At 50.5% G+C, this 13602-nt stretch overlaps 1 long non-coding RNA gene across 2 annotated transcripts in view; it reads left to right on the top strand.

The window, feature by feature from the left end:
- The window catches only part of LOC140400111 (uncharacterized), an 89464-nt gene that overhangs the window by 37026 nt on the left and 38836 nt on the right, over positions 1–13602 (top strand). The gene's annotated exons all lie outside the window — the stretch shown is intronic.

The raw sequence follows: 13602 nt of genomic DNA on the forward strand, positions 1-13602 counted from the left end.
CAGATGGAAGACTTCTTCAGCCCTGGCATCGACCACTTTGTGTACCTCTGACAGAAGGCGCGGGCATGGGTCTTGCCCACGTCCCACCATAGCCTCAAGGAGGGGAAGCCACCCTGCTTCTTTCTCCAGCCGGCCCAGAAATGGCGAAGCGATTCCAGGAACCTCTTGTCCTCCAGCAGCAGGTTGTTAAAGTGCCAGTACGCGGACCGTGCCTGAGCGCGGAGCTGGCCGAGCCCCGCCCACACCAGGTGGTCATTTGAGTACGGCACCTGCTCCACAGAGGCCGTCGGAACGCTGGGCAAGTACGTCCAGGAAATGTAAAGACGGTCGATTCTGGACGCTCCCAATTGAGGGCCCACAAATGTGTCCACCTGCGATTCAGGATGGAGAGTTCTCCAGGCACCCACCAAGTCGTAGGACCTGACCAGGTCCCTTAACTTCATCACCGCCTGCGTGCTGCACTGGACTCTACCACGGTCCTTGTCCTGGAGGGTGCAATTGAAATCCCCTCCAAGGATGATGCACTCGCCCACAGGAATGGTGCCAAGAAGAGTGGACACTTTGTCAAAGAATGTTGTTTGCTGCGGCCCGGCCAGGGAGCGTATACATTCACAAAGTGACGCACCACGTCCCCGTCGAGGACCGTTAAATGCAACAGACGGCCTGGCACTGGCTCCTTGACCCTCCAGCTCTCTGGCTGAAAATGTGGAGCCAACAAGATAGCCACCCCGCCCGAACGTGGGGCAAAGTGACTCATGAAGACTCCCCCTTGCCACTCCAGGGTCCACTTAGCTTTGTCCCCCGGAATGGCGTGGGTTTCTTGCAGGAAGCACACCCCGTACTTTGCGTCCCGGAGGACAGAGAAGCACTGGAAACGGTGATGCTGCCGTGGATGTTGAGTCTGGCTATGGTTACCTCCAAGTCAGTTGTAGCGTGTGTCCTTCACCAATCACCCATAACTCTGCTCAGAGGGAGTAGAGGGTTGTTGCCCCCTCCACTCCCTCAGGAGCCCCCCGAGGAACAGAACAGCCTGTCGCTGCTCCCCCTGGTCCGAGTCGATCCCACCCCCAGGATCACCCTCAGGCGGGTTCCTCGCAGGCTCCCCCCCTCGATTCAGAGTCCGTGGCAACACTGACCCCGCCGCCGATGCCGGGCCCTCGGAGAGACCCGGAAAGACCCCCGGGAACAGCTCCGGAATGGATCCTGGGCTCCGGGCATCGTCTACTTGGGCCTTGTGAGCGGGGAGCCTTCCTCGCCGTCGCCCGCCCACGACCCGAAGATATAGGGACTCTGGTGGCTGCCGCAGGCCCCTGGACGGGCACGGGGTCAGTACTAGTGATGGGGCCAAGGTGTGGATGGATTCGGTCTGACCGTCACGCCGTCTTCCGTTTGGCCTTTTTAGGCTGCCTCTGGTCTAGTGGAGTCTCCCTCTCCCCCTGCCAGCAGCCGCGGTGTTGTCAGGGGCCGGCTGCTGGGCAGACGAAGAGGTGGTAGAGGAGAGGGGGGCAGTGCCAGCCACGGCCGACCTGGAGATGGTGTTGGCAGCGGCCGTTAGGGTGGGGCAGTTCCGGCGAATATGCCCCAGCCCACTTCAGGCATGGCACCGCAGACCAGATCACTTTATGATCCTTCCCTTGGTGGGGAACCACAAAACCTCCCAGCGTGACCTCCTCCCGGGTCAGGCGGGCAAAAGCCTGACGCTCCGAGTATACATGACGGAGGGAAGGGTCCCGAGGCCGAGTGTCAGCAGCGCCACCCCGGACCTGACCTCCCCCAGGAGGTTGAGATGGGGGAGGAGGAGACACGTTCGGCGATGGCCTCCAGCGGGTCCACGGCCATGTGTGTCCCACCCACTGTGAGCCCCCTTTCCAGGACACGGTAGACCGCCTGCTCGGCCCGCAGGAAAAACACGGCTTTGCCGTACATCCTAGAGGCGGCTACGATGGCCAAGAGGCCAATGACCTCGGCCATCGCACGAGTGCACGCCTCGATGGCCATGGTGGGGTGGGCATAACATTTGACCCCAAGTTGCCGCGTTAGTAGGCGGAAGGGCGAGGGGGCCGCCGAGGGTCGAGAGGCTGTTGCCCCCGCATAGATTCTTGGCCGCCCTGCCCCCGGCAGAGTGGAGGATGCCCCTGGGGTACTGACCATGCCCACACTTGGTACAGCACAGCCATGTAACTGAAATCCGAGTACTGGGGGAAGGACGTGGCACAACAGCAGGTGCCACAGGGGAAGGTGCTGCAGGGCAACAGCAGATAGTCACTGTAAACGGGCAGCGCTCTTCAGACCCGGAGGGGCCTGAAGCAGAGTGGCAACTGCCACACCCGCCACAGGGGGTGAAAGAAGTGGGCGGACGGCGCTCTTCAGCCCTGTGGGGGCCCAAGACAAAGTCCTTTGTCTTCACAGCAGCCTCAAGCGGTCCCACTCCCACCTCAGGCAGAGGGGCGGGAGGACAAAAGGCAGGGTCTTCACCCCGGGAGGGGGAACAGCACCAGGCCCCAGGTGGTCCTACCTCAGGCAGAGGGGGGGGAGGACAGAGGTCAGGGCCTTCACCCAGGGAGGGGGCACAGCAACAGTCCCCAGGTGGACCCACTCCCACCTCAGGCACGGCGGTGGAAAGACAAAAGGCTGGAGGCAGGGTCTTCACCCCGGGAGGGGGCAGCTACCGGCCCCAGGTGGTCCCACTCTCTCCTCCAGCAGCAAAACATTTCATTGATTGACTTCATTTTCACCCCTTTCCAATTTGAAATTGAATTTAGTTTATACACTATCCTGGCTCACACAGTGCGCTGGCTGATACATTTCAGTGGCTTTGGACAATTGGCTGGTCTTGGACAGTCCCCTGGTTTTAAACACTCCCCTGATTTCCACACTCCCTGGTTTACCCACACCACTGATGTAGTCACTCCCCTGGTTTCCAATTTGTAATTGAATATGATTTGAACACTCCCCTGGTTTACACAGTCAACTGAGTCACACGTTCTCCCCATGTTTCCTTTGGGTGCTCCGGTTTCCTCCCAGTCCAAAGATGCGCAGGTTATGTGGATTGGCTATGCTAAATTGTCCTTCGTGTCCAAAAAAGGTTAGGGAAGGTTTCCGGGGAGAGGGTTGAGGTGTGGGCTTAGGTAGTTGTGGGGCTGGTTTAGCACAGTGAGCTAAACAGCTGGCTTGTAATGCAGAACAAGGCCAGCAGCGTGGGTTCAATTCCCGTACCGGCCTCCCCGAACAGGCGCTGAAATGTGGCGACGAGGGGTTTTTCAGTAACTTAATTGAAGCCGACTTGTGACAATAAGCGATTATTATTATTAGTTTGCTCTTTCCAAGGGCCATTCCAGACTTGATGGGCCGAATGGCCACATTCTGCACTGTAAATGCTATGAAATCTATGAACTCTGCTCCAGTTGAAAGCTTCTCCAGTCCCCACTTGAATAGTTGACATCCAGTTCTGAGCAGCTTGCAGCACTTTCTCTGTCAGGTGCACCATGACATACTGCCAAACCTGGATTTTAAAATTCTTCTTCAGTTTCTTCTTCCGTGACTGCATGTTTACCAGTAATAATATGTCATTGCTCAGGGCTCTTGTAGCATGAGACCTGGTCTCGTCCTGGTGTCTGAAACTGCCTTTTCCATTCTGCTTAAGGTATGAATGTTCTTATCTGTAACGTATGTACTACATCAATGACATTAGTATGTACTACATCAATGACCGATACTGTCTATGGCACAGTGATGGAGCTGGATTTTGCTGACATTTTTTGTATAATTGAAAAATACATTCCAGCCGTAATACATTGAGAATATCTTTAATATCTGCGACTCCAGTTCATGTGTTCCAAGAAGTTTTCATAGTAAACTTACACACATCGATTAGGAGCTGCCAGATTTGTGCAACTATCATATTCATTTTAAAGCCACGCAGAATACACGGGCAAAATGCTGGAGTTAAAATAAATCATTCTCTGCCAGAATCTGAGCATTATGGAATAGTGTAATAAACAAAAAAATGTGTATTACAGATGAGTCCGTACATATGGATTGTAAACAGACAGGTGGCCCATAAACCCACAGCAGGGTTTTATTTCAGTCAGGTTTTTCACAATGTTGTTGTCACTGCTCTTCTCACATTTTATCCAAAAACATTCACAGCAATGTTCACATGAGCCCCAGTTTGAAATCAAACATTCTGGATTCTACTTCCGGATGAAGGGCGGGATTAATAAACATCAGTTAGTCCTGGTAAATGAAGGGAAAATGGATGAACTGAATCAGCAGTATTTTACAGAGCAGTACTTTTAAACTGTATTTTACCTGCGACCCATTTTAACCAACCGGCCATCCTTTGGGACCCATGCTGGCCAGCCTTTTGGTCCCACACCAGCTGACCTCCATGACCCACTATGTTCTCTTACCTTTAAACCAGTAGGTGAACTTGCTTGGTCCTTATGATCTCTTTCCAATCAGGTTTAGAGGAGAGGGTAGTGCGTGTATCAGGTGCAGAGTTCAGTTGGTTCCTTTGTGCTGTCTTCATCCTTTTGAGGATGAAAAATCCAACCTTGAACATGTGGATCCTTGTGATGTGTAATAGCAAAAGAATGCTTGTTTTACTCCGTACTGGGCACTCCTCGGACACGCTACGCTGGAACTCTGAAAACCTCATGGAGTTGTGCCGTATTTTTAATGTGCTGTCACAGGTAAGAGAAGCTCAGTTTGTACATTTGGAGTCAGTTTTAAGTTAGTATTTGAGTCTGGGGTCTCGAAGCAGTTTTCACCAATCAATTCTCCCTCAAAATCTGAAACTTCTCCTCTGGAAAATAGCGATAAAACTGTTGTTCAGCGCAGCCAGTGTATTGGCAGTTCCCTTACTAACCATTTTCTTGAATATGTCATTGCAGTGTGGGGAACATGTAGTAGGTTTGGCTTTCTACGCGCAGTTTCCTAACGTTCAATTACTTTTGGAAAGCATCAAATTCTTCACCGCCATAAGCAATCATCCACGTCAGGAGGAGGTGGTCCGGCCCGCTGTGTACCTCGCCTGCGCACTGCCTGATCGGGCTGAGTGGGCACGCATGCGCGGTATAGCCGGCACCCAGGACAGACCCTGGAGAGTGACGTGTTATTACCAGCAGAGAGAATGTGCTGCTGCAGAGGGAGGCCCAGAGTCAAAGCAATGTGTCAATTAGGGGGAATCTGACTGGCCAGCTTCCACCCTACTTCCACCACCTCCTCTGGCAGCGCGTTCCAGGCACCCACTACCCTCTGTGTAAAAAAGCTTGCCTCGTACATCTCCTCTAACCCTTGCCCATCACACCTTAAACCTATGCCCCCTCGTAATTGACCCCTCTACCCTGGGGAATAGCCTCTGAGTATCCACTCTGTCTATGCCCCTCATAATTTTGTAGACTTCTATCAGGTCGCCCCCAACCTGTCGTTCCAGTGAGAACAAACCGAGTTTCCTCAACCGCTCCTCATAGCTAATGCGGATTTTTCTGGAAAAGGGCAGGTGTGGCAGTTCTCAGTTATTGTGTGTCTGCAGTTTGCTCCGACCATGGCTGAGGACAAGAAAGCTCCAGCTCCCAAGAAGGGCGCTAAGAAAACCCAGAAGAAGGTACCAGTAAAAGGCAACAAGAAGAGGAGACGAGCCAGGAAGGAGAGTTACTCCATCTACATCTACAAAGTGATGAAGCAGGTTCACCCCGACACCGGCATCTCCTCCAAGGCCATGAGCATCATGAACTCGTTCGTCAACGATATTTTCGAGCGCATTGCGGGTGAGGCTTCCCGCCTGGCCCATTACAACAAGCGCAGCACCATCAGCTCCCGGGAGATCCAGACCGCCGTGCGCCTGCTGCTGCCCGGGGAACTGGCCAAGCATGCCGTGTCGGAAGCGACAAAGGTGGTGACCAAGTACACCAGCTCCAAGTGAAACTGTTCTCAAACTCATCAAAACCCAACGGCTCTTTTAAGAACCACTCACAACTTCTGGAAAGCAGCCAAACCATCGTTTTTAAATCATTATTGGATTATGAATAGCCAAATCGGTTCAAATAGGGTTTCACTGGAACATAACATCCTGGGTGATGTCCAGTTATCGCCCGGTCGATCTTCGTGCCTTGAAAATAAGTCTCATCATTTAGTGACTGCTCGGTGTCCCTGTGTGTCTTTGGTTTCTGACTTGGTCATATTTGGTCCCTGTCGCTAGATTTGGAGAGACAATAGAACTCCAAAACCTCCCTTTCAATTTGTGTTCAGGTTTCCAAAAACCTCCCTTTCTCTTTCAGGCTTCCTCAATAATCGATCAGTTTATTGAGAGCACACCAGTGTTGTGGGAAAACTCCATTTCAATACTGACACGAGCTCCAAATTGCTCACTCCACTTTTAACACTGAAGTAGTCTACAATATGGAATTTTTAAAATAAGTTTTGTAGTTGGCTGTAAATTAGACATTCTGTCTGCGGCTGAGAGCGTTTTAAACAGCAGCCAGATTAAACTCGATTGGACTCCAGATTGTAAAAATCTGTGGAGACAGTTTCGGATCTAAATGCCCCTTTTATAAATCCGAAACATTTCCACAGATTCTCCCAGACATGCTGAGTTTATCCAGCATTTCTCTTCAATTCGTATTTGCAGCATCCGCATTATTTTGCTTTAATTCATTTTGGGTTTGTTCTGTTAGAGAGAAAACCCGAAATCAGAAACTGACAGATAAAGGGAAACTGTAGATTACGGACAGAGAATCCAACAATCTTATACTCAGTGATTTAGTCTCGTTTTTACGGTCCCTATTCAATTTTCTGTTTTAACTTTTCGCGCTCTTTTAAACTTTAAAATAAATATTCGGTTGGAATCTGAACATTTGGCGCCTAACCTTTCCGCCCTCAGCACCGTGGAGTCTCCTGATTGGTGCTTCAAACAGACATCTGATTGGTCAGTTTGTGGCAGACTCCACAATGTTGTTCAGATAACCAATCAGCAATGTGTGCACCGCCACTCCTCCTGAAGCGAAGTGAATGTGGGGGTGCTGCCTAATATCCAGGCCGTGCTGCTGCCCAAGAAAAGCAGCGCTGGCGCCGGCAAGAAGTGAAGCGACCATTCTTTAATCTAATAACACAAAGGCTCTTTTCAGAGCCACTCACTTGATCTGAAAAAGAGCTAATTGTTTTGTGTCACTCAGATTCTGCTCTGCTACTTAATGTGCAAATGTTTCACGCTTCATGATATCTATCCGGAAGTTTCTGTTCTGCTACTTAATGTGGAGATGTTTCTGCAATAACTATCTGGGTTAATGTATGTGATTCGTTTCTTAGTCGGAGCCATGAGACGAGAGAAACTCCATTGCAATGAAGCGTTAATTGTAACTTGGAGGCATTGGAATCAGTAACAGGAGGTCGCAGCTTTTATTTGTCGATTGAGCGGCTCTGAACCAGCGCTGGGACCGGGAAGAATCCAATAACCCAAAGGCTCTTTCAGAGCCACCCACTCCCTCCGGACAAGGGTGACCTGTTGTCCATTCGCTTAATTCTGTCACTAAAGCTTCCGAATGCAGAGATACTGCCGATGATAATATTCTAAATCACCGCATCTCTACTGAGGGATTGGGTGTTGAAGCTCTTTTCCTGACAGACTTGGTGGCTCTTAAAAGAGCCTTTGTTGTTGTTATTGGTGAATCCGGGCTTTAGGCGCGTTCCCCGCGGATGCGGCGGGCCAGCTGGATGTCTTTGGGCATGATGGTGACTCGCTTGGCGTGGATGGCGCACAGGTTGGTGTCCTCAAAGAGCCCCACCAGGTAAGCCTCGCTGGCCTCCTGCAGGGCCATGACGGCGGAGCTCTGGAAGCGCAGGTCTGTCTTGAAGTCCTGAGCGATCTCTCGCACCAGGCGCTGGAAGGGCAGTTTGCGGATCAGCAGCTCGGTGGATTTCTGGTAGCGGCGGATCTCCCTCAGAGCCACAGTGCCGGGTCTGTAGCGATGGGGCTTCTTCACTCCGCCCGTGGCTGGAGCGCTCTTGCGGGCCGCTTTGGTAGCCAGCTGTTTGCGAGGAGCTTTGCCTCCGGTCGATTTGCGCGCTGTCTGCTTGGTCCTGGCCATGATGTGAAACTGGGGGAAACGCACACGCTGAGAATGCTGGCGCCGCTCTCTCGCTGCCTATTTAAGACATTATAGTGACCGCCCACTTCTCCTCATTGGATGCAGCCCGATCCCGTGGACAAGTTTGAAAAGAGCGATGATTGGGAAGGATATCAGGGCCCTGATTGGTGGACCTGCAACTGACACCCCATCAATTTCAAAAAGCCCGCCAATTTCACAGGGACAAGGAACGGATATTTGAGAAAACTGACAAACTCAACCTCAAGTTGTAAATATCAAAAACTTCTCAATGATTCCTGGTCCCATTTTTGTCTCAGATTCGACCCACTGCCTGAGCACCCGGATTAAATTCAGATTCACTCCCTGATTGTTCTACAACAGACTGGGATAAAGCTCGTATTGAGGGGCGGAATTCTGTCTCATTTTTATCTGATCAGCGATATCGGTTCTTTCAATGCAAAGAGCGATAGATATTAAAGGGAAAATTGGCTGATTCGTTCAGCGACTGTTCTGGGGGAGATGGAAGGAGGAGGCGGTGTTTACAGATCAGTTATGTAAACCGAGCTTCTGATCAAATTCTGACGCTGAACATTCATGTCCGAAAGTAGACTAATAAAATCCAGCAGGTACAATTTCACAGGGACAAGTAACGGATATTTGAGAAAATCAGTCCCAAATTGGAAACATCAAAAACTTCTCGATGATTCCTGGTCCCTTTTTTGTCACATTCGATGCATAAAACTGTGCAGGTATTCATTCCCGCTCTCGTTACAATGTCAGTGTTCACTATGTGCGGTTACAGGTTTGACTTTGGAGAAAGGTTTTGTTTCAGACTGTACAGCAGCACATCAATGTCGCCTTATAATGTGAAAAGAGAAATCAGTGATAGGAAAGGAGTTCCTGTTATAACAGTACAAACTTTAACAAAATCGTGGTATCTCATTTATGACGCGTGAAACCAAGTCCTTCCATTCCTTTATTATCCAGTCCGCCCCGACCTGACTGAGTCAGGGAGAGAGGCGGGGAGCGGACTGAGTGACAGAGCAGTGAAATGTCTTTGATCATCCAGCTCCTCCTCCTGCCTGCTCCAACCCACATTTTATATTCCAAACAGAAGTGAAAAGAGGGCGCTGAACAACACGTACAAACTGCAACATCAGACAGCAGCTAGTTAGAAACGCGGATCTATTAAATCCAGACTTGTCAGTAATATTCCCGCCTCAGTTCACTCCTTTCAAGAACCAGCCCAACTATCTGCTCCCATTTCAACCCCAGCTCCGATTCCATCTCCACAACTCCTCTCCCAGACGGTTGGGAATTTTACTAACACCCCTTCCAGCTGATATAGTGTTTAAGTTGTGAGGCGGGATTTCTCCGCCATGTTAACTCTTTTACAGACTCTCCCCTGAATCTGTGAATAATGAAACTAACACAAACTGTGACTGTTCCCCCGGACACATCCCCGTTTAGGAAGAGGCAGCAACATCCCTGTGTTTTAGTGCAGAGTGGGGGGAGAGGCCCGGTGCAGAGCATGTCAGCGAGTGAGCGGCAATACTGGATTGACATTTCTGTCTGAAATCTGCTCCCAGCACCGGGACAGCGATTCATTGGTCGGGGGATCAGCTCTTTCCTGAGAGATGTGGGTGGCTCTGAGAAGAGCCTTTTGGTTCAGAGGTTTACAATTTGCTCGCCTTCTTTCACTTCTTTGCTGGTTTCTTAGCCGTTGCTGATTTCACTTTGGGCTTGGCCTTCAATTGGGTCGGATTTATTCTGCCCGTGGTCTTTTTCACAAGTGACTTTTTCTTCGGGGCTGCTTTCTTCGCGCTCTTTTTGGGAGTTGCCGCCTTCTTGGCTGCTGGTTTCTTGGGAGATTTCTTGGTTGCTGGTTTCTTGGGAGATTTCTTGGCTGCTGGTTTCTTGGGAGATTTCTTGGTTGCTGGTTTCTTGGGAGATTTCTTGGCTGCTGTTTTTTTGGGAGATTTCTTGGCTGCTGTTTTCTTCACTGAAGGTTTCTGGCCTGCTCCGGTCTTTCTCACTTTCCCCCCGGTTGTCTTCTTAACGATCTTGAAGGAGCCGGAGGCGCCCGTGCCCTTGACCTGAGCCAAGTTGCCGTTGTCCACACTCCTCCTGACACTTTGCTTGATCTGGGCCCCCCGTTTATCCACATCGACCCCTTTGCTCCGCAGCGCCTTCTTTATGGCCTGTAAGGAAGCCCCCTTGCGATCGCCGCTTTCCGCCACAATCTGGAGGATCAGCTCGCCCAGCCCGGGACCTTCTTGTTTCTTCCGGGGAACCGCCTTCTGCTTCTTGACAGCCTTGACTGGGGCGGCGGCTGGAGGAGCCGTTTCGGCGGCTGCACTATCGCTCATGTCCGAGACTCTGCACAAAATCTCTCCGTCAATGTGGGTGAGAAATGAAGCCTCTGGTGGCGGCACTGAGCAACTTAAAGGCAGCGAGCGGACGGGGCGGAGACAACCTGCTCTCAGCTCCAGGCTGCTGCTGCCTCTCTGTGTTTTTCTCTCGTCCCAAACTCTCCAATTCCACTCAAATTCCAGCTCCACAGTGTCCCAGGATAATTCCTTCCTGTCTCTCACACTCTCATGTTTGCTGTAGAAAAGGTTTCACGCGATTTGAAGGCTCCATTTTGCATTTAAACCCGTTTTACTGATGCACTGTTCGCGCTCTCTCACCCGATCGCTCTCATTTTCCCAACCTTTCCACAGAAATCTGGAAAGCAGCATCGAAACTGCCCTGAAATCCAACTTGGAAAAGTAGGAGGGGAACAGGGGGATTGTTGGAATGAAAAATATTTCCATTTAGTCCCAGAGGGATTGGGAGATCTCCTGGTCAGAGCGGACACACAAACACAGTTGGTTTCTCCTGTTTGGCCCGCCCCTTTCACACACTCTCTCTTCCACAATATTCACATCCACACACAAGGTCTGGAAATGACATTTCCCAGGGCAGAATTCTCCCTCTTCTCAACACTTGTTCCCAACCCGTGTCTTAATTACTGTTCAACTCTCTGAGTTTTCTGCTCCCTATTTTCTGTTTACCTAAATACCCGGCAGCAGCCAGTCATATTTTAAAATCTAAATTCATTGATGACACACCTCCCTTGAAGGTGAAAATACAATTGATCTCCTCTCTATCAGTGGAGATTTTCCGGTTTAATGTTATCCTCCTGCACTGCCCGGTAACACTGAACCGCAAACTCAACAAGCAGGGACCCCCAGTTAAAGAATAATCCCACCCGCTCTGACAGTGGAGCTTTTCACAGTGACACAGATTCTGACCATTCTGATACAAACAGCAAATTTTAAAAATAAAGATGATCTGATAGACCTGGACTTTCTGTGTAGAGGAGGGACAGTGACCGTTTCACCCACGACACGGCAGCTGTGTTCACAGCGAGAGCCAGTGTTACACGTGTAACCACTGTGTCCAGTGTTCACAGTGAGGGCCAGTGTTACACGTGTTATCACTGTGTCCAGTGTTCACAGTGAGGGCTGTTGCTAACTTTTGCCTTAGTTTAATTGCTCTTTTTTTTATCACCTTTGCTCTTGAGTCGCCAGGTATCTTTCTGATACCGCCATGTGGTTCAAGTCCGAGTAATGATCAATAATCCAATACTCCGCTTAGTAAGATTTAAATCAAAGCACATTTATTATACACAGTAATCACTACTCATGTACAAATTCTCCGTGTGAGCTACTTCTACGACGAACAGGCCAATACTTAACTTGGAACTGGCCCACCAGGTCAGGGAAACGAATGGCCTTTCGTTCGTGTTCTGAGCCTGGGGATTCGAAGTTGGTACAGATTGGTAGCTAGGAGCGCCTATCTCGTAGTGAGCGTTGAAGTGAGACTTACTAGATATCAGCGGTGGCTGGACCGGTCACTGTCGAGGGTTGGTTCGCGTTGCTGAGTGACCCGGTCAAGCAGAGGGGCGATTTGAACTTGAGCTTGATTCTTATAGTCCCCAGGGGCTTCCCGCCTTTCGGGGCGGACCCTGTACCTGGTTCCAAGTGATTGGACTTTGTCCCAATCACTTGGTTCGATTTTCTCCAATGCTGCACCGGTTCCCTGATCGATGGGCGGTCTGAGGTAGTCGTTCACCTCCCATTGTGTAGGCTTCTGCTGGCGCCAAAGAGTCTGGTTTGGCTTCATGTGTCTAAATGTTGCTCATTGTTCCCGGGGATTGCTCATTAATATGCAGATGGATGGTGTTTTGTTCTTTCTGCTGATGGCTGCCGGTATCGATCTTGGAGTGAACCAGGGGAGTGAGTGAACCAGGAGAGTGAGTGAACCAGGGGAGCGAGTGAACCAGGGGTGTGAGTAAACCAGGAGAGTGAGTGAATCAGGGGAGTGAGTGAACCAGGGGAGTGAGTGAACCAGGGGAGTGAGTGAACCAGGAGAGCGAGTGAACCAGGGGAGCGAGTGAACCAGGGGTGTGAGTAAACCAGGGGTGTGAGTAAACCAGGAGAGTGAGTGAATCAGGGGAGTGAGTGAACCAGGGGAGTGAGTGAACCAGGGGAGTGAGTGAACCTGGATAGCGAGTAAACCTGGAGAGCGAGTGAACCAGGGGAGTGAATACATTTGGAGGGGGAACATTGGTTTCACTGCTGCCTCACTGTGCCAGGGATCCTGGTTCAATTCCAGCGTTGGGTGACTGTCTGTCTGGAGTTTGCATATTCTGCCTGTGTCTGTGTAGATTTCCTCCGGGTGCTCTGTTTTTCTCCCACAAGCCAAAGATGTGCAGGTTAGATGGATTGGCGATGCTGAATTACCGCTTTGTATCAAAGGGTGTGTAGATTACGTAGGGATACAGATTTATGGTGGTCGGGTGGGGAGTGGTCCTAGGTGGGCTGCTCTTTCTGAGTGTCAGTGCAGACTCGATGGGCCAGATTGCCTCCTTCTGCAATGTGGTAATTCTATGGTTCTCAGGAAAATGAAGTAAATCAGTGGAAAGGTAGTTTGCAGAAAGTGTGAGTTTGAGGGGCTGAGTGACAGTGTAATAACAAACAAGCTGCAGGCAATGACTGCAAATTGAATCTCTCATTGGGACAAGCACACAGCTACAAAGGTGATTGGTTGAGCCCTAGGGCGCAGGGCCACTTGCAGCCACACACACACAGTCCCCCCAACACGGGCTCGAAAGGAGGTTTTGCTCCACATGTGATGACTATGAAATGGGGAATGTTCCCATTGATTCTCAATGCGGAATTGCTGCGGGGATGTGCGCATGCCCGGTGTAACCCCGCCCCTGCTAGTCGTGATGTGGAGATGCCGGCGTTGGACTGGGGTGAGCACAGTAAGAAGTCTTACAACACCAGGTTAAAGACCAGCAGGTTTGTTTCGATGTCACTAGCTTTCGGAGCGCTGCTCCTTCCTCAGGTGAATGAAGAGGTATGTTCCAGAAATATAAATAGAGACAGATTCAAAGATGCCACACAATGCTTGGAATGTGACCATTAGCAGGTGATTAAATCTTTACAGATCCAGAGATGGGGTA

This window comes from Scyliorhinus torazame, chromosome 24 (assembly GCF_047496885.1).
Source record: "Scyliorhinus torazame isolate Kashiwa2021f chromosome 24, sScyTor2.1, whole genome shotgun sequence".
Classification (NCBI taxonomy): Eukaryota; Metazoa; Chordata; class Chondrichthyes; order Carcharhiniformes; family Scyliorhinidae; genus Scyliorhinus; species Scyliorhinus torazame.